The sequence below is a fragment of the Oxyura jamaicensis genome, chromosome 5 (assembly GCF_011077185.1).
Source record: "Oxyura jamaicensis isolate SHBP4307 breed ruddy duck chromosome 5, BPBGC_Ojam_1.0, whole genome shotgun sequence".
Classification (NCBI taxonomy): Eukaryota; Metazoa; Chordata; class Aves; order Anseriformes; family Anatidae; genus Oxyura; species Oxyura jamaicensis.
The window spans coordinates 3,200,036-3,222,335 of NC_048897.1; the positions used below are offsets into that span (position 1 = coordinate 3,200,036).

A 22,300-nucleotide genomic window follows, 5' to 3' on the forward strand; every position below is an offset into this window, starting at 1 on the left:
AAAAAAAAAAAAAAAAAAAAAAAAAAAAAAAAAAAAAAAACTATAATGTCACCTACTCAAGAGCTCAGGGCCTGAGCTCTTTCTCACAAGGTGCCAGTTCAGAACAAAGCCAAATCCTTCCAGCTCCCCTGCCTCTACCAGCATTCGTTCCTTACTGGGACAGCGAAAGGGACAGCAAATGGTCGGTTACAAAGTCTGATTTGGAGGTAGTCTATGAATAGAGAAAATGTAGCATAATTACATTAGTAAAGGTAATTGCCACATCGTTGTTTGCTCTTTAATTTAACCACAGAGTGTAAGGTGGCCATAATTGGGGAAAGAAAAAAAGAAAAAGGTGAAATTGTTCTGCTTTTGCATAACTCTGACTGCATGATTATAGGATGTTGGACATGTCTAAAAGGGAATATTCTACTGAATATTTAACCTTAGAAATGGAAGCTTGGTTGTCTCTTGTCCTGTTAACATCCACGCATATCTTCCATTAACTCTAATTAGGGATAACAGGGTGTTCACGTAAGTATCTCCATAATTAATGTTAATAGCAGTTACGGGCAAACGCTGATGGGAGACAAAATGCCAAGTTTTTTTCTCCGGGGTTAAACATTCAGAGCGTGGATGTCTCTCATTTCCAGCTCCTCCAGCAAAGGCCGTCTAATCAACTGCACCCGTTGCAGGCAGGCTTACACACCGAGCCTTGCAAAAAGAGACACACATGGTCACGAGTAACAGCACACACTGTTATTTATACAGAATGTAAACACAGACACACAATACCTGACACGTGATGCTGATTCACTTCTGGGTGCTTACTGCTGTACATATCCCACAACAGCATAACACCAGTGCGGACTGACACATCCCTTTTCCCTTCAAGGTGCCCAGGCTGCACAGAGGAGCAACAATTTTTCTATCACATATTAAGATAAGCCACTTTCAATTAGCAAACCAAAGAGCAAACAAGATTATAGCAACAACCTCAATTACCCTTATTAATGCTATTATGCCACCCCTACTTGATAGGCTATACAATATTCCCAAATCAGACATTATTAACAAACCATTAAATCTGTAAATGAGAACAGCAGAATTATCTGCCATAATCAGAGCAGCAATAATAATGCACCTTCCATTGTGCTTCTGCCTTGAGCCCTCGGCTCTGCGGCAGTTCATTTAAAAGCATTAGCAGACTGCTGCCAGCCAGGGGTCACTTGCTAGCACAAAGTCTTGCTCTCCGCTCTCTCATCCCATCACAAGCAGAGAATTTCCATCCAACTTGTGAGATTCTGAAGCAGAGAGGATTTATAAACTGTCTTTAGTTGGGCAAGTATTTATAAAGCCTCAGGGAACCAGAGAAATACTTTGCTGTTTCTCTCCTCACGAGTTGCAGACATTATTTGTAGAAACCTTACGGTGCTGAAGCCTTTGCAGGGACTTCATGAAGGGGCAAGAAGCACCAGAGCAGGAGCGATGGGGAGAGCCCATGCAGGATCCAGAAGCAGGACAAAGTCCTGCTGATGCTCGCCACTGGAGCCAGAGGAGGAGCTGTGGAAAATCTGACTCACACATCTAGGCCCTCCCTATGCCCTAGTGCCAACAATCGCCGATCCTTAAATGCTTTGGGATAGCTCCAGTCACAAAATGCATGCAGGCATGAGTCCCACTGAAGTTAGTAGGTGCTTTGTCTAAAGAATGAAGGAAAAAAATCAATTTGTGCCTTTGTCAGCTCACCTACACTGACCCCATGCTGCATTACAGAAGGGATGTCCCCCAGGACTCATCTTAAATCAGAAGTGGACGTGTTTTGGCTTTGCTGTGTAAAAACAAACTTTTTTTTCCTTGCTTTGTTTTCTGCCTTGGGGAATTGGTGACTCAGGCAGGATGCCGAGCACTCAGTGGGATTTATTTTTCAGCATGCTGAGGCTTTTTCAGTCAGGCCTGCTGGCTTCTTAATGCAGTTCCATCCCAACTAAGATTTTCATTAAATCATCCTGCTCCCCATTTTTTCATCATAATTTTAAAGGGGGGAGCTTGGGGAGCTAATGTTCAGGAAAGCAAGGAATAGGGAGCACAGAAGGCATGGACCTGAGGTATACTAGCTGCCTGCAATGGTGACAGAGCCAGTGGTGCTTCTAATGAACCAGCCTCTTTGCCATTCCCTTCTCAGACCCTTTTACCAAAGGGAAGCATCAGACAGCTCCCAGGACGTGCCCTGCACTGGGCACCTGAGCACTGCTTTACTGTGTCACTGTCCCCACACTGCTTCCTCTCCTCTCTCAAGTCCACGCTCCACCAGATGCTTCTGAAGATCCATCTATCTGTGTCTTGTGTTGAAGCACCCACCGTGCTGCTGAATCCTGCAATCCCTCAGCTTCATGATTGACAGAAGTGCCTGGGGAAGAAAAAAACAAACAAAAAAAAAACACCTTTCCCTTCCTTGGTCAGGTCTGGCTTCCCAGAGGCACCTTTCCATGCAGCTTTTCTCAGAAGAGGAAAAAGAATAGTCTGTCCAGGAAGGTATAGGGCCAGCAAACATTTTTAGCCATGTTCTTACTAAACAGAGAACGTTTCCTAGCAAACAAAGGGTTGCTTTTTAAAATACATTTTGAATACTCATCATACAGTATCTTTTTTTACAATCAGACGAAGCAGTGGAAATGTATTTAGCAGCAGCAGAACTCAGGATTACCTGCTGCAAAACTGGCCCCCTCTCCACCCTGCTCATACTTCTGGCGTTTAAAAACACGGTGAAGCAGAAAACATAGTCAGTAAAAGTAACACTTGTAAAATTACATTTTAAAATCTGAGTGCTGTAAAGTAGCGGCTACAAAACGAGGTGAAATGCTAAGCAATGAGTTGCCCAGACATTTTTATAGGAATTGGAACCAGTGGCCAGTAAGTGTTCACAGAGATGGGAGTTAATTGAAACTTCTGGCTACTCTGTGTTTTAACTGCATGGCTGGTGTGGCTTCAGCTCCCGGCCAACAGACTGACAAGGATATTAAAGGAGAGCAGGAGGGAATCAGCCAAGTGCAATGAACAGTCAGTTTATAAGAGGATAGTTCATCTTTTCTTCGTTATGAGTCAATTTAGCTAGGATGTTCTCTGGCTATGCTGGATATCCATTGAATTTTCTCCAGGGCTGTGCAAAACACAAACCTATACTGGCAAGACAGGTGATATAAGGAGACGGATCTTATCTGCAGGAATTTGCTTTCACTATTTTTCTCTTCCTTGAACACAAAATCAGAAATGATAGGGAAAGGTCACAACCACAGATTTTGGTACAATAGCTTAACCAGAAGCTGAAAACGTGCTCCAGGGTGTGTTTCATAACTTCCTGACATCCCTTTGTCTTTTTGTGCTTCTACTGCCCACCCCACCCTTATGGGTTTTCAGTTCTAGCTAAAAAGAGACCGTCTTCCAGTATGAGATGCACGTGAGTGCACTGAACTACTGATACATGAACAGCTGACTGGTTTCTGACACAACACAGAACAAAACTCTGACATTTCTGCAAATGCAGCTACCTGAGCAGCATTTCTAGTGGCCACGAGTTCAGAGGGACCCCTCACCCATTTCCCATCATTTCGCACCTGGAACAGCACAGGCTGCCAGGTGGCTTGTTGCACCTTCCAGATAAAACCTGAACCTGTCAGGTAAGAATTTCTTTCTGTTTGGGGAAAGAGTGGTTGTTGCTTTATTCTCTCTCTCCCTCTAACAAGAAAGTTTTAACCAGCCAGGGGTGCTGCCAACGGGGCATTAACCTGGGATACAGAGGATTAAGGCTGACGTTCCTGGTCAGCCCAGCTCTCAGCAAGGAACTGAATTAACATTTCCATTGCTGGGCCATTGAGCCAAACACTCCACCAGGCCAAACCATGGTGGTTCTTGTACTTCCAGAGACCTACATTTTTTGGTTTTGTTTCTTTACTTAGAACTATGGAAGGGTTGGTATTTTTGGACCACAACCAAAGAGAATGTCCCCAAAACTTCAAAACCTGGCATCTGGCTCATAGAAGAGATGAAACAGAAACACACCTCTTCTGCATGAGCCTAACTCAAAGATGATGCAATGTTTTACACGGATTAAAGGCTCTAGATTTTGGGGTCTGCAAAGCAATGCTTTTTGGTTAAAGGCATTGATTTTGTGCTTAGGCTCCTATTCAAAAGGCTACTTGCAATTCTATTTTGTACAGGTTAGGAAATGCGCTGGGAACCTATGGATGGAAGTACTGAAGGGAATAGTATACGAAACGACTAGCTAGATCTTAGCATCCTCCACGGAGCACTCCAACTGGATGCTGGGAGATACTCTCCAATGCACTGACATGTCTGTGTTTTTAACAGGCAGAACCAAAACCAGCTGCAGACTTACTAATACACAAGAGACAGCAGAAAATTTAGACAAGGAGCAAGGATCCCAACTACTGGCTCAGCAATTCACACCAGGACGACTACAGTTTTTTGCTCTGCCAGATCCACTCGCAGCAAAGCCCCGCTGCGATGCTGCGATGCAGTTGAGAGCCGGGCACCGTGCTCGGGCTCTCCTCCCGCTGACCAGCCACAGCCCTGATTGCAGGGAAAGTACAAGTGGCACTGAACAGCCCAGGCTGGCATTGCTTAAGGACCAAAAGCAATCACAGAAGTCATTTGCATTCAGAAAAAAAAAAAAAAAAAAAAAAAAAGTATTTATTTTCTTTCTCTCTCCAAAATAAAATTAAACACAGTTATAATCATCCTAACCATAACAGATACTTCAGCTCGCAAACACTCTCAAAGCTGCAGTGGGCAATAAATCAGACATGTCACTTCCAGCAACTCATTGCTGGAATTGCTTGCTACATGGCCAAGATATATAGAGAGGCTTTTTTCCTCAGAGCCAAGATTTCTCATGCTGGCTCTTCTTTTAACAAGCACTCCTGTAAAGTACAGATAAATCTAAATTTAGCATTTAATTCCTAATCACTTTGCTCTAATTACTGAGTTGAGGGTGGGTTTGGTTCTGATAGACTGATACACTGTGTCTTATTTATTTAAATAATTTAATTTAGTTTACCCAGCTCCAGATGTACATAGATGATGTCTCCACTATATTAACTCATCATCATCACATAAACACTCTGAGGGCAACTAAGATCTGGTTTCCAGGCAAATTGTCCCAAAAGAACAACAACAAAAAATCAGTAACGGGCAAAAGAAGCTTCTGCAATGTCATGAAGCAAAATACTCTGAGGCCATGCCCAAGCCCAGCTGCAACATCCCATTCCTTCCCTGTTACTCAGACAGATAAAAGAGCATTTTCAATACAGCCATAAAGAATGAAGGCTCATACATCTTTGATATCCTACATCAGCAGTTAAAAGTCCACTAATCGTGTACCATCCATTTCCCATTCCTTAGTTTTGCTTTTGAATTTTGGATAGTGTTGAATCAAGAAAGAGAGGTTAATTGTTTAACCTTACAAAAATAATCATGCCTGTTTTGGTGCTGCCTTTTTGTCTGTTTCCTATTTTTAGTTTCCCAAAGGATTTGAAGCTCCACACGCTGAAAAATTCTTTGGTGGATACCGCACATGTGGATTTGCTAAATAAAAATGAGACAAGTCTTCAAGGTTTTTACATCCTTCAGATCTACCTGTTGTAAATGCACTGGGGGAAAAAAAAAAAAAAAAAAAAAATCCCATTTATTTGGAATAAAACTTGAAATCAGCCACTTTAATTCAGTGTTCAGCACTGCGTAAGTTCAATTCAATTACCATCACACCACTTATTACTGTAAGCTGGCTAGGAGAAGAGGATGCACAGTTGTGTGGAATACTTAGCACCACTTTTAAACTCTTGCAACCAGCTTTTTCAGAGTTGGTTCCAGTCCCACGACAATTTATCCTCCTGAATATCGTGAGCTGTGTGGTTTTTTTTCTTTTCCCAGTGAAGAGGTAGTTAAGTAGAGATTGTTCCTTACTCTCCCGGTGAAGGAGAGCCCAGCCTTGCCACTCACACAGATCTGGCTACAAAAGTAAGAATTTAATCTTCACTCTGGTCACTGCCTTTAAAAACTCCTTCGTGATAATATGGTTCCCAAAAACCCACAGAATCACAGGGTGGTAATCCAATCTTCCATCTTCATCTCAGCAGAAACCAGAGTGCACGTTCACTCCTCTCACCCCCCTCATTCATTCCAGAAATGATACAGCCCTTTTGCCTGCTGTCTACATAAAACAAAAACAAACCAACCAACCAAAAAAACCCAAACCATCACAAAACCACACCATCACCAACACCAAAAAAAAAAAAAAGGAAAAAAAAAAAAAAAAAAAACACCATACATTCCAGAGAAAGGGGTATGCTTTTGCTTTTAAAAAATGAATATTTCTATGGTATAAATTGCTTAATCTAACCAGTTAGAGGGATGTTAATGCTAACAACTGAGTAAGACTTACGATTTTATTGCTACCCTTAGTTAGCGTGTACTTTGTTTTACCAACACAATAGAGCTGGCAAAACACTTAACAATTTCATTTAAGACAGGAAGATGACAGGAATAATACACCTATTTAAAAAAAAGAAAATCTTGTACTAGTCCACAGCAATTTTATATCTAACTTTGCCTTCAGTAGGAGAGGGAAGGACTTTTTATTTCTGCTTACAGCAGATACTAAGCTTTTGTGAATAGCGTTATTTGCTGACAATCAGTGGCTTTGTGTGCGTATTTTCATACATATATATATGTATGTATATTTATGCACACACACATACACAGGGCCTATGAATATATTATGTTTTCTTCTCAGAAAAGCCAAGACAAAGCAGATTCTAGCCTGGCCTTTCAACAGCTGCCTCACCGAGAGTCGCAGATGAACTGTATCCTTCACCCTCTGCCTTTCTTCACACACATTTGAACAGAAACACAAAGCATGACCTACAACATCAGAACATCCTGCTTGCGTCACTGATCTCTCTGCATTCATTTTGCAGAGATTCAAATACCTTTTATAAAGAATGTTTTCTAAAGACCTAGGAAAAATTGCTCCAAGTTTCCTGAGCTTCTGCTGTGTTGAAACCCTCCGGATTTTCAGTCCTCCAGTAGCGCTGGCTTTATTATTAGCTCCGTCAAAGTAAGGTGCTCTTGTCTTTCAGCACTAAGGATGAGCCAGTCTTCCCATAGTATAAACTTTGTGCTTGGTTGAGTTCCATCTCTCAGAGAACATGGTAATGTGTTTTAAAAGCCCAACGCAGAAGCTATGTGAGACCCAACCTAGTGGCTATTAAAGGCACTGGAAAGGCCACTGACTTCTCTGTGGCCTCACTCAGGTGTCATTTCCCCTGCCCCTGCTGCACCTCACTTGTTTGTTTTCACCTGTTCAGTTGAACGTGCATGTTATTAGATCTGAAAGTATTTCTGCCATGCAAATTTACAGCGCTTAAAACAACAGGACCCTGGTGCCTTGTTAGAGATCAGCTACCTCAACGTAAAGGTTAATTTCTATTACTTTACTAATGCTCACTGACACAATTACCAAGTGCTGTGAGATACCGCAGAGCACAGTGCTCTGCAGACTTACATAGCAAAATCAGTTCTGTTCCAGTATGAACTAGCCTAAATTTAAAGTAACTGAGCTTAAAAATGGTGCTTGGCTGATCCCAGTTAGTAAAGCTCATAGGCGCTTCCCCGTGTACTATACACCAGGGTGTCCTGCTAATGATGGACGAGCTTTCCAAGTGCTCAGCCGAGGAGCAGGTTTTTGCTGCACAGCCAGCACGCTCCTATCCCAACACAGGAATAATGCATGACGTGGCCAATAGCTGTCACCAAGCAGGGATATGTATGGCGTGCAAAGAGCATTTTCATGTTTAAGAGGAAATACTTGACTTTAAATATGCAACTGCCATTTGTCTTCTTCATATTGTTCTCCCGGAGTCCCAGCCAGAGGGAAGGCAGCTCACGGGCTCTGATGCCGTATTGCCAGGAAGGCTACTTGTCAGCAGTTGCAGCGTGAGCAACAGCAGGAGGCTCAGAACGAGCATGTGAAATAAAATGCTTATTCAAGAGGCAGCACAACGGCTGGTTTTCTGAGCGGCACGGAGAGCTTCACCCGGCAGGAGCCCTCCGAGATCGGCACTGAGCAGCTGGGTTGCACTTCTCTCCTATCAATAACAATGACAAATAATAATCATGATAGCGAACTAAAGGAAACCCTGTGCTTACCAGCTGCATCAGGTGGGCTCACTGCCCCTGCCTTCAGGTGTACGGGGCTTAATGAACCCCTCTCCCTGTGCAGCCTCCCACTTGTGCCCAGCACCCAGGCAATCCTCATGCCAGGGAGGTGAATGGGGGCACTGGCACCAACTCCAGCAGCATCCAGGCTTCAGGTACGGTGTTTCAGGCAGGCTCACTCAGGATGCTGCTCTGCCCTGCCCCGCTCTCTTCCCCTGAACAGCTGACGTTGACAGAGACTGAACTGGTCTTACTCTGGCAGAGGTACAGTATTCGAGGAAAGACCAAAGGACACCGTGAAGTAAGAAAGTTACAGATAAGCTAAAAGCCACACAAGCCCGGTCCCCGAGCATCTTCAATTCACAGATGATCTACAGGCCACTGGCATTCAAAAACAAATTGCAGAGGATGGAATGATTTGGAAGAGAACTGGAAGTATATTAATGTCACTTTTGTAGTATTCAGCTGCCTCCCAAACAATTGTTGGAGCTGCCACACGAACATTATATCATTGTAAACAAACATGGAAGAATGACCGGGAATAGGACAAAGAAATCTACGACAAATTGCAGCACTGATTCAAACCAGACTCAACTCAAAGAAACCCTGCATCAAGTAGGATAAAAGCAGTCACAACGGCCCATTCCCACCTTATTCTACTCACTGCTACGTCTGTATCTGAGGATCTGAGCTATAAGCATCGTTCATGACACAACACTATGCAGCAAACATAACACGCAGGCCGACCTTCCTAGCTGTCCCCGTACTGATCTGCAGTTCAGCTGCGATTTTGCTTTCATTCACTGTGACCAGAAACGTTAAACAAACACTACGTAGGAGCATGTGAAACGCTAAAATCAGCAGCGCTCTTTGGAGCCTGGAAATCCTCATGGCTCTTGTGCTGAGCTTAGATCCCTGCCTGTGCCCTAACTCCTCTCTTAACAATTCTTGCAGCCTCACCGGCTTGTCAAATAGCTTCTTCGCCTTTTGGTAGCGACAGCTGTTATTGTAAGAGACAGCACGGTATAAAGTTACTCATTAAGGGAGGTGAAGAACTACCTCCCTGGAATATAGCGTTACCTCCCGTTGAACTCTGGGGAAAAATCAGTACAACCCTTCTTTGCTCCTTTGTGAGCAGTAACTCTGAGCATCAGAAGGGGCTGGCCAAAGTGCACGTTATACCGGCGTCCCTGAGGTGATTAATTCATCATTTTACAGCAAAGCAGCTATCCCACTAAATTTTCTCCACTCCTATACATGCAAAAACTGTCACACATCACAGAAATTTTCTTTACAGTCTTTCCCTTTACAAACCTTTTTTTTTTTTTTTTTTTTTTTGGCAAAAAAAGCCCTTTGCCATCACCTCCGCAAAGCAAAACAACAAGCAGTCACTCGCAGCAGAGCTCAGTTGCATCAAAGAATGCGGAGGCAGAGGGAAGAGGAAAGACAGAAGGAAGGTGTGAGAAGTGACATAACATTTCTGTGATATAACACGCTGCAGAACTGAGAGGCAGGTCCTCTCTGAGAGGAGGAGTGCTCCAAAGGAGAGCTCGCAGCGTCCAGGAGCACAACTTCATCCGGACCTCGGAAACCGCTGAGATGCTCAGAGCACGCTTCAGCAAAGCCCGAACACTGCTGGCTTCTTCAGGACCCACGACTCCAAACGTTTTAGTGCTGTAGTGACAAGGGGCAAGATGGCTTAGCCCATCGCACCACCAAACTCTTCTGCCTGGTGCCGGTCTGTGCAGATCAATCCCTTGTTCAGAAATTAAAACCAAAATGAGCAGCAGTGAAAGAAGACAGAGCAGCGCCAATGGAGAAGAAATGCAGAGCGACACTGATTGATTATTTCCAAAATGCCTTCCCCAGCAGCATTAATGAAGTACGTGCCTGGGACAGCAGCCTCGAGCAGCGCATGGAAACATTTGCAAAGCTCTCCGAGCCCTCCCCTGCTCTCACAGACCTCCCTGCCTAAGGAGTGTGTTTAAAACAGTTCTGCAAAGCACTAAGGCCTGGGTCCCCACTAAAAACAACATTTCCTTCCTGCATCTCCTCCCTTTGAAATCAAGCTCAAACCCCAAATCCAGCAGCACCTCCAGTATGTGTATAATGGTCTCCGTCCAACATTCCTCAGCAATAGCATCACTTGGGATGGGGAGGAGAGAGCTGCTCATCAAGCAAGGTACCAGGCGAGGGATGCAGGCAAGAGAGGGAAAATATAAACACTGTCACAGGAGGCCTCAAACACAACTTACTGACGGTGCTGAGGGCACCCCTCTTAATCCTCAACTGCAGTCACCGGGACACATTCAAAGAGAATTAGCAAAGAAAATGTTTAATGATAACTGTGAGCACTCACGTTTAATTCCTCGACTTGCAGCTGAAGAGTATTCAGCAACTCTACAGAGCCAGATGGGGAAACAGCAGCAAGAGGCTTACCTGCACCTGCAGGTGACAACAGCAGCTCACCAGCAGTAGTGGTGGTAAAGCCCTAATGGTCTTTCTCCTGCCAGACAAACCCCTCGAGTGAGGAATCACAAACAAATGTGATGCAAGCAAAAACTAAGAAAACCAACCGTGTCAGTATCATCAGAAAGAACACACCAAGATGATCAGCAGATTTTGCAGAATAGGTGACAAAAATCAAAAACAAAACAAAAACAACTACAATGAAATGAAAACCAAAAAGCAGAAGGGAAAAATTGCCTCATGTTGAACTGGAAGATTTCTTTTTCATGAAACAAAACAATGCAAAGATGTTTCTTCAGATCAATTCAGCCTGAAATATATATACATTAACATTTCCTAGCTTTTCAAAAGAAAACCCAACTCTTTTTATAAAATGCTTGGATCTAATTTTAACAGGACAATGTGGTTTTAGTTTTTAAATGCTGAAAGGAGTGGCTTTGGCATTTCTAAAACAAAATCACGTTCCATAAAGAAAATCTGGAATCAAATATCTTGATGTTTACAAACTTACTTATAACCCTTTCACAGACTGAAAGTATTTGCTTAATTTCAGCTTCATTTTATGAAGATTTATGGTCTCAATGAAGACTTTGGAAAAAAGGAAAAAAAAAAGGTTGTGTAATTTCTTCTCTCTTTTCTAAAACTGATCTAGTTCAGAGGTGTGATTCACAGATTTGATACACACAGCTGATTTTCTATTCACAGGAGAAGAAACATCAGACTGGCACACTTAATCAATTGCCATTCTTCTTGATCAATAAAAAATGCACATAATAAAAGACCAAGATCTCGAGCAGAGGACTAAGGCAGCTCTTTCAGTTTTGTACACCTAATACTCGGGACCATTGAATACCCCTAGGCATTTATACTGTTAGTCCTAAACATCTGAATTCTGGTTTACATGTATCTGGTTAGTTTGAAGTTTTCCAAATGAGTCATTTCCAACCACATCTCAAAAGGAAAAAGGGGGGGGTGGGGGGAGGGGCATTTAATTACTCCTTTTTAAAAGCCACCATCACTTAGCCCCTTCCTGGGATGGAGACTCATTGAATGTACTGAATATTACCCACAGTGTGGTCACACTGTGTCACTAGGAGAATCGGAGCTTTCATGGATTCATCTTCAGGTGCTTTAAATGACTGTAAACTGTGTTCGTGTAAATAGTAAAAAATGTAGATTCTTTCTTTTGCCTACTGGCTTTTGGCAGAAGGAGACAGAGGAGCAGAATGCCAACTCCTGCTTCTAATCAGTTCAGTAAGAGCTTGGCCTTCAGTACAGCTACCAGATAACTTACAAAATTGGGACATGGAAAGGGAAATGGAACAGCAAAGGCAGTTCTGGCAAGTGATTACACTTTCCAGTAACATAATCCATACTCTAAAGCCAACTCCACTAACAGGCCAATAACTTGTGATAAACTTACATGTCCATTCCGAAAGCTGAACACTTAAGCATGGGAAAAAATGGACAAACCAATTCCTTGTCTTCTTATTGACTGAATGCTTGGGAGAGAAATAGCTTTAAACTGAGAATATTATTTTTAGCTTTTCTGAAATGTACTCTTCGATGTACTTTGCAGCCGCAAAGGTTATAAATGGCGCAGGTCAGTTTGAGGAGTCAGTGACAAAGTCTGCCCCGCAGTACATGTAGCATATAGCACTGCGTGTCCACCTGTATCTCCCTAGCCTCTGCAGGGGTCACCTGGACAGGCAGCAGGATTGCCCAAGCCCCTGCTGTAGAACATGGGAAAACGAGTGGGGTCAGATAGCCATAAACTGTAACATCCTGTCATCAACAATTGCCAGGGAAAGGTGCCAGAAACAGTTCAAGATGGCAATTACGGAACAGCCAGTTCCCAGGAGAAGCTTCCTCCTACCCTCCTGCGCTCAGGGGCTGCTTCATGCTATACAGCATGAAAGGACCGAGTCCGCTACAGCTCTTACATGCTTTGACATTTCAAACCCATCTGAAAATTAGCACCTACTGAGTGTTGGAGGATGTGAAAATAAACCTTTCACATATGATCAAAAAAGGAAGTTCATGTTGCTTAAACATGCTGCTTAGGAATGTATTTATTTTTGAATGTGCTACTGGGGGAGTTGGGTCTGCTCATACAAGTGCCGTGCACTGCTTCTTCAGAAAAGAAACAGCTGCAGACAGGTCTCTGCTCAGCTCAAGACCTCCATATGCTGGGCACTGAAGCTAAAATAGAGGCAAAGCACTGCCATTGTATCACTCCACGTTATCCAGGCGCAAAATGCCTGTACATCCTATCTACCCCACCATTCCCGCCGTGTGCTGCCCAGGAGAACCATCCAAACGTCCAGCACCAGCACATCCACGGCTGCTTCAGTTCCTTCTAATCTGCCAATTCTGTCAGCAAGCGTAACATCTGCCAAGGATGCAGCTCACACCCATTACAAGCTAGGTGGAGAACGTGTCATTTTACAAAGCCAAAGCAAGCATAAGATTAGCATTAGCTTTACTATGCACAAGTCTGGCCAGTGGCTCACCTACACTTCTGGAGAGAATTTCTGAATTACCTTGTTTTCCTTTTTTTTTTTTTTTTTTTTCTTTCCTTCCTCATTCCTCTTTTGTCACAGAAAGGACAAGCAATAGGATAAAAAGGAAAAAAACAAACACCAGAAATAAAACTTTTTAATCTTCAGGATTCTCTGAAAATGAATGCAAAGTTTCACAATGCCAGTTTCTGCACAAAATGAAATACTTTAATCACTATTTTCTACAACAGATAACTTAGCAGCTCTCTTACTATCCTTATACAGATGGGACAGGAAAGCAGACAGGAACCAAGCTACTTCTCCCCGTCAGAAAGAGAGGAGCAGAGCTAGGAAATGCATACAAAACTCCACAAACCTACTTCACCTCTTACAGGCTAATACTGTCTTCATTACTGATTTTAATAATTATCACTTTTCATCATCCCAGCTCTTATTCATAAGCTCAAGAAAAAAAAGCTGCCAATACACGCACATACACCCCTCTCATGCATCTGCTGCCTGAGAAATCTCTACAGAGAATAATTCCAACAGCTCTTAACTAAAGCCTCAGTCAATATTGTTCAAAATTCACAAATCAAACGCAAACGTACTTCAGGAGGTCTCAAAATAACAGAGGCAAAGCCCTTCTTGCCGTTCTGAGTGACGCCGTCTCAGCTTTTCCACCCCAGGATTCAGCACAGTGATGAAAGACGGCTTTGGGTCCCTGCCCTGGCACATCGGGGAAACCTCATTTTCCCTTGACAAAGCACTTTACCCATGATATACTTAGGGGAAAAAAAAAAATAAAGAAGGAAAAAAAGCTTTACATTACCACTGTAGCATTAGAACTAAGCAGCAGTAACTGATAGAGGTACATTTCTAGTGACGATTTATTTCCTCCTTCTTCATCGTCACTTGGAGGCCGCACAAGCCCCCAGCTCAGGAGGACGGGCACAGCCACATGCCATACACACCACAGTTAGCACCAGAAGCCGGGCAATCCCTCTCAGAAGTTAAATCCCCCTCTGGCAGACTGACCTGTGGTGACTGAAGCCGCTTGAGCCCTCCAGCCACATGTGTCAGTTCCAGACACGTAAGGGAGAGAAGAAACAAACACACATCGCCTCTTCAGCAGCCACCCATGGCCTGATGAATTAGCTTACAGCACCTGCAACAGCGGTGTGGCTTAGGGCAGGCAGCTGGGAGAAATTAAGAGCTTAAACCTCCTGTCACCTCAGCCCAGCTCATGAGCTGGACCAGCTACTGCTGGCCATTGTGGGGCATGCAGGGAGTGGGGCAGAGCTGGCACGGTAATGTGCTCTGCCCTGTGGGCATGACTCTTGCCCTTTGCACTTGCCCATCACCTATAAATGTACGTACAACAGATGTACTGTCTGTGGCTGAAGCAGTTAGCACGCAGGTATAAATGTCAGCAAACTGGAACCAAACCACGAGGCCGGGGAGCTTGCAGAGACCTTGAGACAACAGCTGTCGGGTGAGGAGCCTCCCGGTTTTCTGTACGGCGTCTACTCGAGCGGACAATGACAACCGTGTAAGTGTCAAAAACCATTAGCTGCTTCACTGGCAATCTGAGAACTGAGCACGCTGTTCACCGAGGGCAAAGTCTCATTTTGATACCGCAGCCCGCAGCGTTTGGGAGCCACCAAATTAAGGGAAGATTGTCTGGGAGACTAATTTTACAAAGATATCAGAGCAAACTATTCAACTGGCAGTATGAAGAGAAATTACGGAAAATCAGAACTTCCCAAATATGACATGTGCTTTCTTTGGTCATTGCAGCTCTATTTTCTAGGCTTTTATTAAAAAAAAAAAAAAAAAAAAAAAAAGGATCTTTAAAAAAGTCTTTATGTCATTTTTGCAAAATTGCAGTTTCTTTAGAAGTTGTCCAACTGCTCAACATTTTTAAAGAACGAGTTGGTTTCCAACGCATACACAGTTCTTGGTGATATCAAACAATTAATTTTCTGAAAAAGAGAAAGCGTTAATAGAAAGTATTTTTTTTCTACTGCTGTGAACACACTTCAGCATAACACAGATTGAGAATCATGACACGACTGTGGTAAATGAGCCCCCAGATTTGCTGCTGATGCTTCTAAGAGGGAGTGTTCTTTTTGTTTGATTATTGTTGTTTTTTTAAAAAAAATTATTTTCTAAGAAGTCTGTTACATTAGTGGTTGCTGAACAGATTTTTGTAGGGAGAATCAACAGATTCTTATAGGAGAAACAGCAGATTTTTATAGGGCATCACAGGGAGTCAGAAGTGCTGGCAATCACAGGGAGCAGCTTTAAAGACTGTATCCCAGTTACTGATAGGAGAGGATACAAGAAGAGTCCCCAGCTCCTCTGTGCACGCACACAGCCACACTCCTCTCCATGAGCTGGCTCTGTTCCCAGCTCCTGGAGCTGTGCTTTTCCCACTCTAGACCCTGCTTCTGCTTTCTGGAGCCAGGGGATTCAGCCTTATTCATACTCATGGTGCTCCAGCTGTTCCTTTGTGCAAGCGCCTTACTAGATTTGTTTGGAGTTCAGACTTACTTCCAGGATGCGGGCGGTTTCTGTTCATTAACAAGCGGCTGCTGCACCAGGAAACAAAACCCATGTCCTCATCTAACACAGTGCAGTCAGCTCATAAACCATGTTTTCATGTAACCGGGAGGAACGGAAGTCCCAGTTTGGTGGTGCTGGTTTTGTCCCAAATCACAAAATTCTGGTGAAAAGAGATTTTCACCTTTCAAAATTCCAAGCATTGAAATTCTGCAGGGAAGACCATGGGAGCAAAAGGCAGGGTCAACTTGTAAGGTCTGTGTGTCTGCATCAGGACTGGAAGCATACACTCGATTAAAAAGTAGGTTGTGGTTGAAGAAGGATTCAGAAGAGACACTGAAGAACTCTGTCCCACTGCCTGAGCATCCTCTTAAGCAAGAAAAATCAAAAAATCACTGGGGAATATTCATATTCAAGATGTAAGAAAATATACCATAGCATCCTCTGCTCTCATAGTAGCTGAACCTCATTTGCTGTCGCTGCTTTGCCTAATCACCTAAGCTGTGACAAAAGCCAAAGCAAAATCTTTTGCACAGACTGAGACTGTATACATGTGTTCTGGAGCCTACTGCTGTCCTTTTGCCCAGATCTTCCACAAAAGCAGAAACACTTTCAGCAAGAAAAAAAAAAAAAAGGCAACTGTAAAAAATCAATTTTTAGAAAGAATGTAGCATGATGCTATTCTCCTTATTCGGCAACTGGTATCCCATGTGGAGTCTCACACAATAGCCAGTCTGGCAGGGGGTAGAGTAAGAAGACAACTTGGGGGGGGGAAAAAATTATATATATATATATTCCCTGCTGGTCCTCACCCTCCATTTCCTCTTGGATTTCTTTGTGACTGCACTGAAAGGGGTCAATAGCTCCCAGCTTGAGAAATGCAGCTTTTGAAAGGACTATCACCAGCATCTGTATTTAAAGCATGCCTTTTACTTCACAGCCCCCCAGCTAACACAGAGCTTTTAAAAAGCGAGCAGCAAGATAAACTTTCAAGGAAAAGAAAAAAGGAAGACTGGAGGAGAAACAGTACCTTTTTGCCTTGGGTTTACTGACACTTTCACTGGAATAAAGCTTGCCTGGCAAAGCAGGGACAGGGAGCATAAGCTGCGGATGATCTAATGTGCTATGGATCATTACACCTTGCTTCAGTCACCACCTCCCCATACCTGAAAGTATGCTACAAAACCACATGAAGCAGCCAAGCACCAAGCTGGAAAAGAATTTCAAGTGATTAAAAACAATGGGCAAATTAGCACTGGACTCACTGAACACATCAAAGCTTTGCAACTTGATCTTCAGTGTTTAAGAAATTCTGATCTGACAAACACAGGCGACCTAGTCAAATTTTAATAGGCTTAACTAACTTATCTTGATGATGAAACGCCGATCCAGTGACCATGCTTATATTTAAGCTTTGTATTTGAGGAGTAGTCCAGAAAAGCTACGGCACATTAAAATTAGGGATTTATAGGGAGAGAGGAGGAACAAGATTTTAAATGTCTCCCTCAGTACCCTGGAGCAGCCCATGTGGAATGCTGGTGTGCGATCATTTTTTCATAACCCCTGGCCTGGGTTCACATTGCAGTCTTGGTCAAACATCCACCAGCAATTACACTGGAGTAACTTCCACTATTACTATGTGTGTTTTAATTCACTTTTAGGGTGGATGAATCCAAGCATCCGCCCAAACAGCTTGTACAGGTCAGCTGGTGCCATGGCCTCTATGTGTAAACAGGTCCAAATCCCATCCATGTGCTTCAGAAAATAAAAGACAGTTCTTGCTACTAGAACTTTTCCAAATTTAAGGAGAAAAATGGGTGAGTTGCCACAGACAGAAGCTCAACTTTCTGATGAGCAGAGACATAGACTAAATAAGAGAAGCTATGATATTCCAGCTCCAATTTATTTGACATTGTATTCAACTAGTCATTCAACCACAGCCTCTCAGTAAATGTCAACAGAAGCCCACAGTGTTTATCTAAGAAAGTCCTGAAATTCACAGCTGGAAAGGTGTAGTGGTACGCCCAGCAACACTGCACACAGCAAAAAGCTATTTCATGTCGATCCTACCAGCTAGTCCATGAGAGAAATCAAGAGTGAGGCCAGAGAATGCTCCAGAAATAGACACCTAAATTGCCTCAGAGTCTCTAGCACAAGCAGCGTATGACTGCATTTCACTTCAGTTTCCAATCATACTGTCTTTCTCACAGGCATTCAAATACATTAGTCTGCGCCTTATCAGATCCTGAATTATGACTGTAGAAAAGCTCCTGTGAGTCTGAGAACTCTGTAGTTCAGAGACGTTTATGGGGCTGTAATGAGTACTGACAGATAAGCCACACTCTTGCATACATGCTTGCTACTGATGTCTGGTTTAACACAATACAGCCCTAAGCCTTCACAATATAGCATAGGAAACAGAATCCTCCCATCGCCTACTACTAATTGCATCTGCAGTGGTCAGGGGTTGAAAGAGAAGTAAGCAGATTAATTCCATTAGACTGTGGAATAGTATCCCAAGGGGACAAGGGAAAATCCCGTCATTTAAAACAGGACTGGTAGGCACTGCTGGGAACAATGTTTCATACTAGTAGGGGATTAAGGGTTTGGACTAAAGGGCCTCATCTTTTCTAGATCTGGTTGCCATGAGTCATTGCAATCAGAACTAGAAGACCAATCTGTTTGTTTTTTCTTTTCACTTTTGATTGACCTGAAACATCTTGCCCAGTCAAAAACTAAACAATTTAATTAATTTCTTACTTAAACCCTCTCCCCCATACACATTCTTCCTTTTCTTAAAAAGCTTAATTCAACTGTATGAGCAGTCTTGATCCTCTGAAAGTACATATTTGATGAAAAACATTCCCCGTGCTGTAAACACAACGTAAGGTTTTACCCTTACATGTCAGGTGGAGGTGACAAAGCCTCTCTTGAGCCAACTGAAAGGAACAAGTCCTTTGCCCACTCCACTGCTGCAAGCCCCAGCAAGGCCAGAGCCCAGCAGCAGCAGAGTCTGAGCATCAGCAGTGCCGCCTGTCTTACCTGTGTGCTGCTTCGAGGGGACAGGCCTTCAGAAAACTGCTTGTTTGCCTCAAGAAGTTGGGTCGTACTGAACACGCATCAGTCAGGATCCTTGCTTGAGGTCCCTACAGAAGGGATCCAGGATGGTCAACCTGTCAGAAAGAGCAGTGACACACGTAAGACACATACCTCAATACTGGGTTCAAGGAGATTGTGACCTTGCCTTAGTCACTTCTTCCTACCCTGGTAAAGATTAGCTCTTCCCTGCACACCTGAATGAGGTGAGGGGAACCAAGATAGCAACAGAGCCAGGAGGAGGAGGGTTCAGTGGGAGATGCAGTGGTAAAAGCAGTAAGCAAGAGAAGGTATATCGGAGCCTGGAGAAAGGCAGGGAAGGCCAGCGGGAAGGGAGGATGGCTCATGCCAGATATTGTCGGTTTTCCCCTTGCCGAAGTAAGCCAGAAGTGGGGCAGAGAGGTGGAGCCAGCGCTTAACAGAGCAATCTCTCCCTAAGTGCTTCTCTCCAGAGAACAGCATCGAGTCTGGATCTTGTTCTCCCTGACAGCTCCAATTCAGATACGAAGCTGGCGCCACACAAATCCATTTCATAGCACTACCTCTCCTCTCCTCTCCTTCCCGATCTACCTCGCTGCTTTGCTCCCTTTCGAAAACGAAGCCCTTTGCCATGCCCAGCCCCTCCAGCATCCCAAAGCCCACGGCAGCTGTGCACATGCATACCTGGAGCATCAGCTGCTCCACCGGAGTTTAGCAGCAGCTGCAGGGGGAGATGAAAAGCTGGGGGACGAGGTCCTGTCAGTAAGTCCGTCTGGCAGTCCCGTGGGACGCTGAGGCAGGGCCACAGCCAGACACCTCGAGGCATCATTTGCTGTCATGCTCTCTGGAGAAGACATCCATACTGAGCTGAGCTCGCATTTTTGGCTATCCCATAGATTACGATGCCACCAACAAGGTGGCTGGGAAGTGCTAATGTCACACGAGAGCACATGGCAGGAAATGCCTGTCATGCACACAGGTTATCACCCCTCTGCAGCAGTGCTCTCTCACATGTCCCCAGAAAAGGCAGAGGGCTCAGCGGGACGCAGGAGTGCTGCAGCACCTTTGTCCAGCCTGAGAGCCATAGCCGAGGGCACTCTGCACCCTGAGAATCCATTTCATGTGCCAGAAGAGCAGTGTGGTCTGCTGAGCTGAGCATGGGCCCACCAGGGCGTGGGCGCACCCAACAGATACCCACGCAGATGTTCTCCTTGCCCACATCCTAGCAGACTCCCATGTTTTTACCTGAGGTTCATCCTCCTGTCGATGTTTTTTTACAGGCTTCTTCCCTGCTCTGCACAGGGCAGCATTTCAAACACACATGTACAGACCACGTTCTGGCTTCTTAAAAGGGGGCGGGCAAGGACTTCACAGGTGCAAGCACTTGCATGTAGAAAATGCATATGTCCATATTTTGGCACAAAATGTCAAAGTGTCTGCTGCCTAGCAGAAACCTTCCCAGTGGACTCAGTCCTAGTCCTTTCAGACACGCATTATTGGACAGTAACTCCCAGCTTGTGGAGACAGGCAGAAAAAGAAGATTCATTTGTTTGTTTTTGTACAGTGTTCTGAAACCGTGAGATGGAAAGTGTCACAGGCAGGTGCACAGGCTACTAAGAGTCATCAAAAATGTGATTCAAAGGCAATTTTAGTGCCAATTTTCCCTTTCTATTATGGAAGAACAGTGTTTTCCTAGTACGCAAAAAACATTCATTCCCTATTACTATTCCAGCTGACATACCGCTGTGATCAGCAGCAGAGAGCTCTAATACATTTAGGGTCACTAATATTGCATTTTGTCTTGTGTGCATACATGCTCAGACGAGATATTTCAATCATCCCTATTCAAGGAGCAGTAGAAACAGAAGATACCATAGGTCACCTAAATCCTCGTCTCCAGAGGAGGATCGTGCCTCTCCCCTCCCCCGGCTTTGTTTCTATCTAATCCAATTCGGAGCATCTCAGGCAGCGGGAATATTTCCCTTTCTCTCAGCAGACCTCAGAAAATCCTGACAAAGCTGTCTTCAAGACTTGATGCCTGCATAAGCAGTCTGATTTTTTTTTTAATTAGCATGATTCCTTTGCATCTGACTACAGCAAAAGCAACAGCATGTGTGAGAAATGGGAAAGGACAATAAAAACCAGGGACCTTCTCTGAGGCTGGTGCAGAGCGACAGAGAGGGAGAGCAGCACCACAATGCTCCTTTAGCCCTCTAAGCAAATTTACAAAAGAACCCCATGATTTTCCAAAGACCACATAGATTATGGGTCATCTAGGCTCAATGCATTTTTAATATGAAAGCAAAAAGAAACAGAAGCTTCATGTGGACTTTCTCCTGATCATCTGCCCTGGTCTTCCCTTCTCTCTCGTCACTGCTGGCTGTCGGAGGCAGGACCCTGGATCAGTCAGGATCTGACCCAGCCAAGCAGCTCCTGGGTGTCCCTTCCACAGCACTAAGACACAGCCCAGGGGCTTTGGACTCTGCGCCTCCCGAGTCTGGTTTGATTTAAGGAGTACAACAGACTGCTGGAATGAAGGACTTTGGGGTTGTCTGGTTGTTTTGTTTTGTTCTTTCCAATCCAACCCTGATCACAGATTTTTTCCCCCAATTCAGTGTTTGTTCACTTTGGGGCCCCGGAGGTGGTATGTTTTGCAAATGACTTTTTTTTCCATCCCCATATACTTGTATAATCATATGTATCCTTGTAGAAAGCTGCTTAATCGAGCATAAGGAACAAGAGTTTGCACTACTTACTTATGCAGAGATGGGGAGGCACCCAGAAGTGTTCACGTTTAACATTTTATAAATCACAAGTAACACCAAAACAGATGTAAAACAAGCCAATTCCTCATTATATTTTACACTTACCACAACACAAATCTTTGTGCATTAAATACAACTGAAAGGGAGCTGTGGAGTTGGCATTAGCTTGACAGATGCTGAGATGAGCAGCACCAGAAAGGAATATCTCAGCCTGAAACAGTGCATGTTAAAAAGGCATCTGCTTATTGTTTGATATGTACATTTATTTACACAGACAGCTTGCTGACATGCTGAAAGGTTGGGGAGGGTGGTGTAGGCTGGCACTTTTATCTCTCAGTGGGCATTCAGCATGCAGTTTGTCATCCTTGGGTCACATCACAAGCTTCCATTTTACTGCTGAGAGGTGGAAAAAGGGGGGAGCCGGGAAGGGAAGCAGGGTCCCCTCTGCTGCATGGAGGTGGCTGCCCTCCTGCAGCCTGCCCCCAGCACACAAGCAAAGCTTCCCAGCTCAGCCATGCAGAGGCATGCTGCCCCCGGGGCTCATACACCATCTTCTGGGGCCTCGGTGCCTTTGATATAGACATGAGAAGAGTCCCTCAAAAGCAAGTTGAGCACAGCTTCTTGTGCATTAAAAAAAGAAAAAAAAAAAAAAAAAAAAAAAAAAAAAAAAGAGAGAGAGAGAGAGATCTTCTTTAACAAGAGAGAAAATTA

General features: G+C 44.0%; 1 protein-coding gene across 4 annotated transcripts in view; it reads right to left on the reverse strand.

Moving 5' to 3' along the window:
• The window catches only part of TSPAN18 (tetraspanin 18), a 110,708-nt gene that overhangs the window by 34,686 nt on the left and 53,722 nt on the right, over positions 1-22,300 (reverse strand). Inside the window, exon 3 of one of the 4 annotated variants that reach the window (XM_035327227.1) lies at positions 18,792-18,922. The gene's annotated coding sequence lies outside the window, so the exon portion shown is untranslated. Of the gene's footprint in view, positions 1-781; positions 797-10,653; positions 10,770-14,222; positions 14,247-18,791; positions 18,923-22,300 lie in introns of those variants that run through there. The other 3 variants (XM_035327228.1, XM_035327229.1, XM_035327226.1) reach the window with 3 other exon arrangements.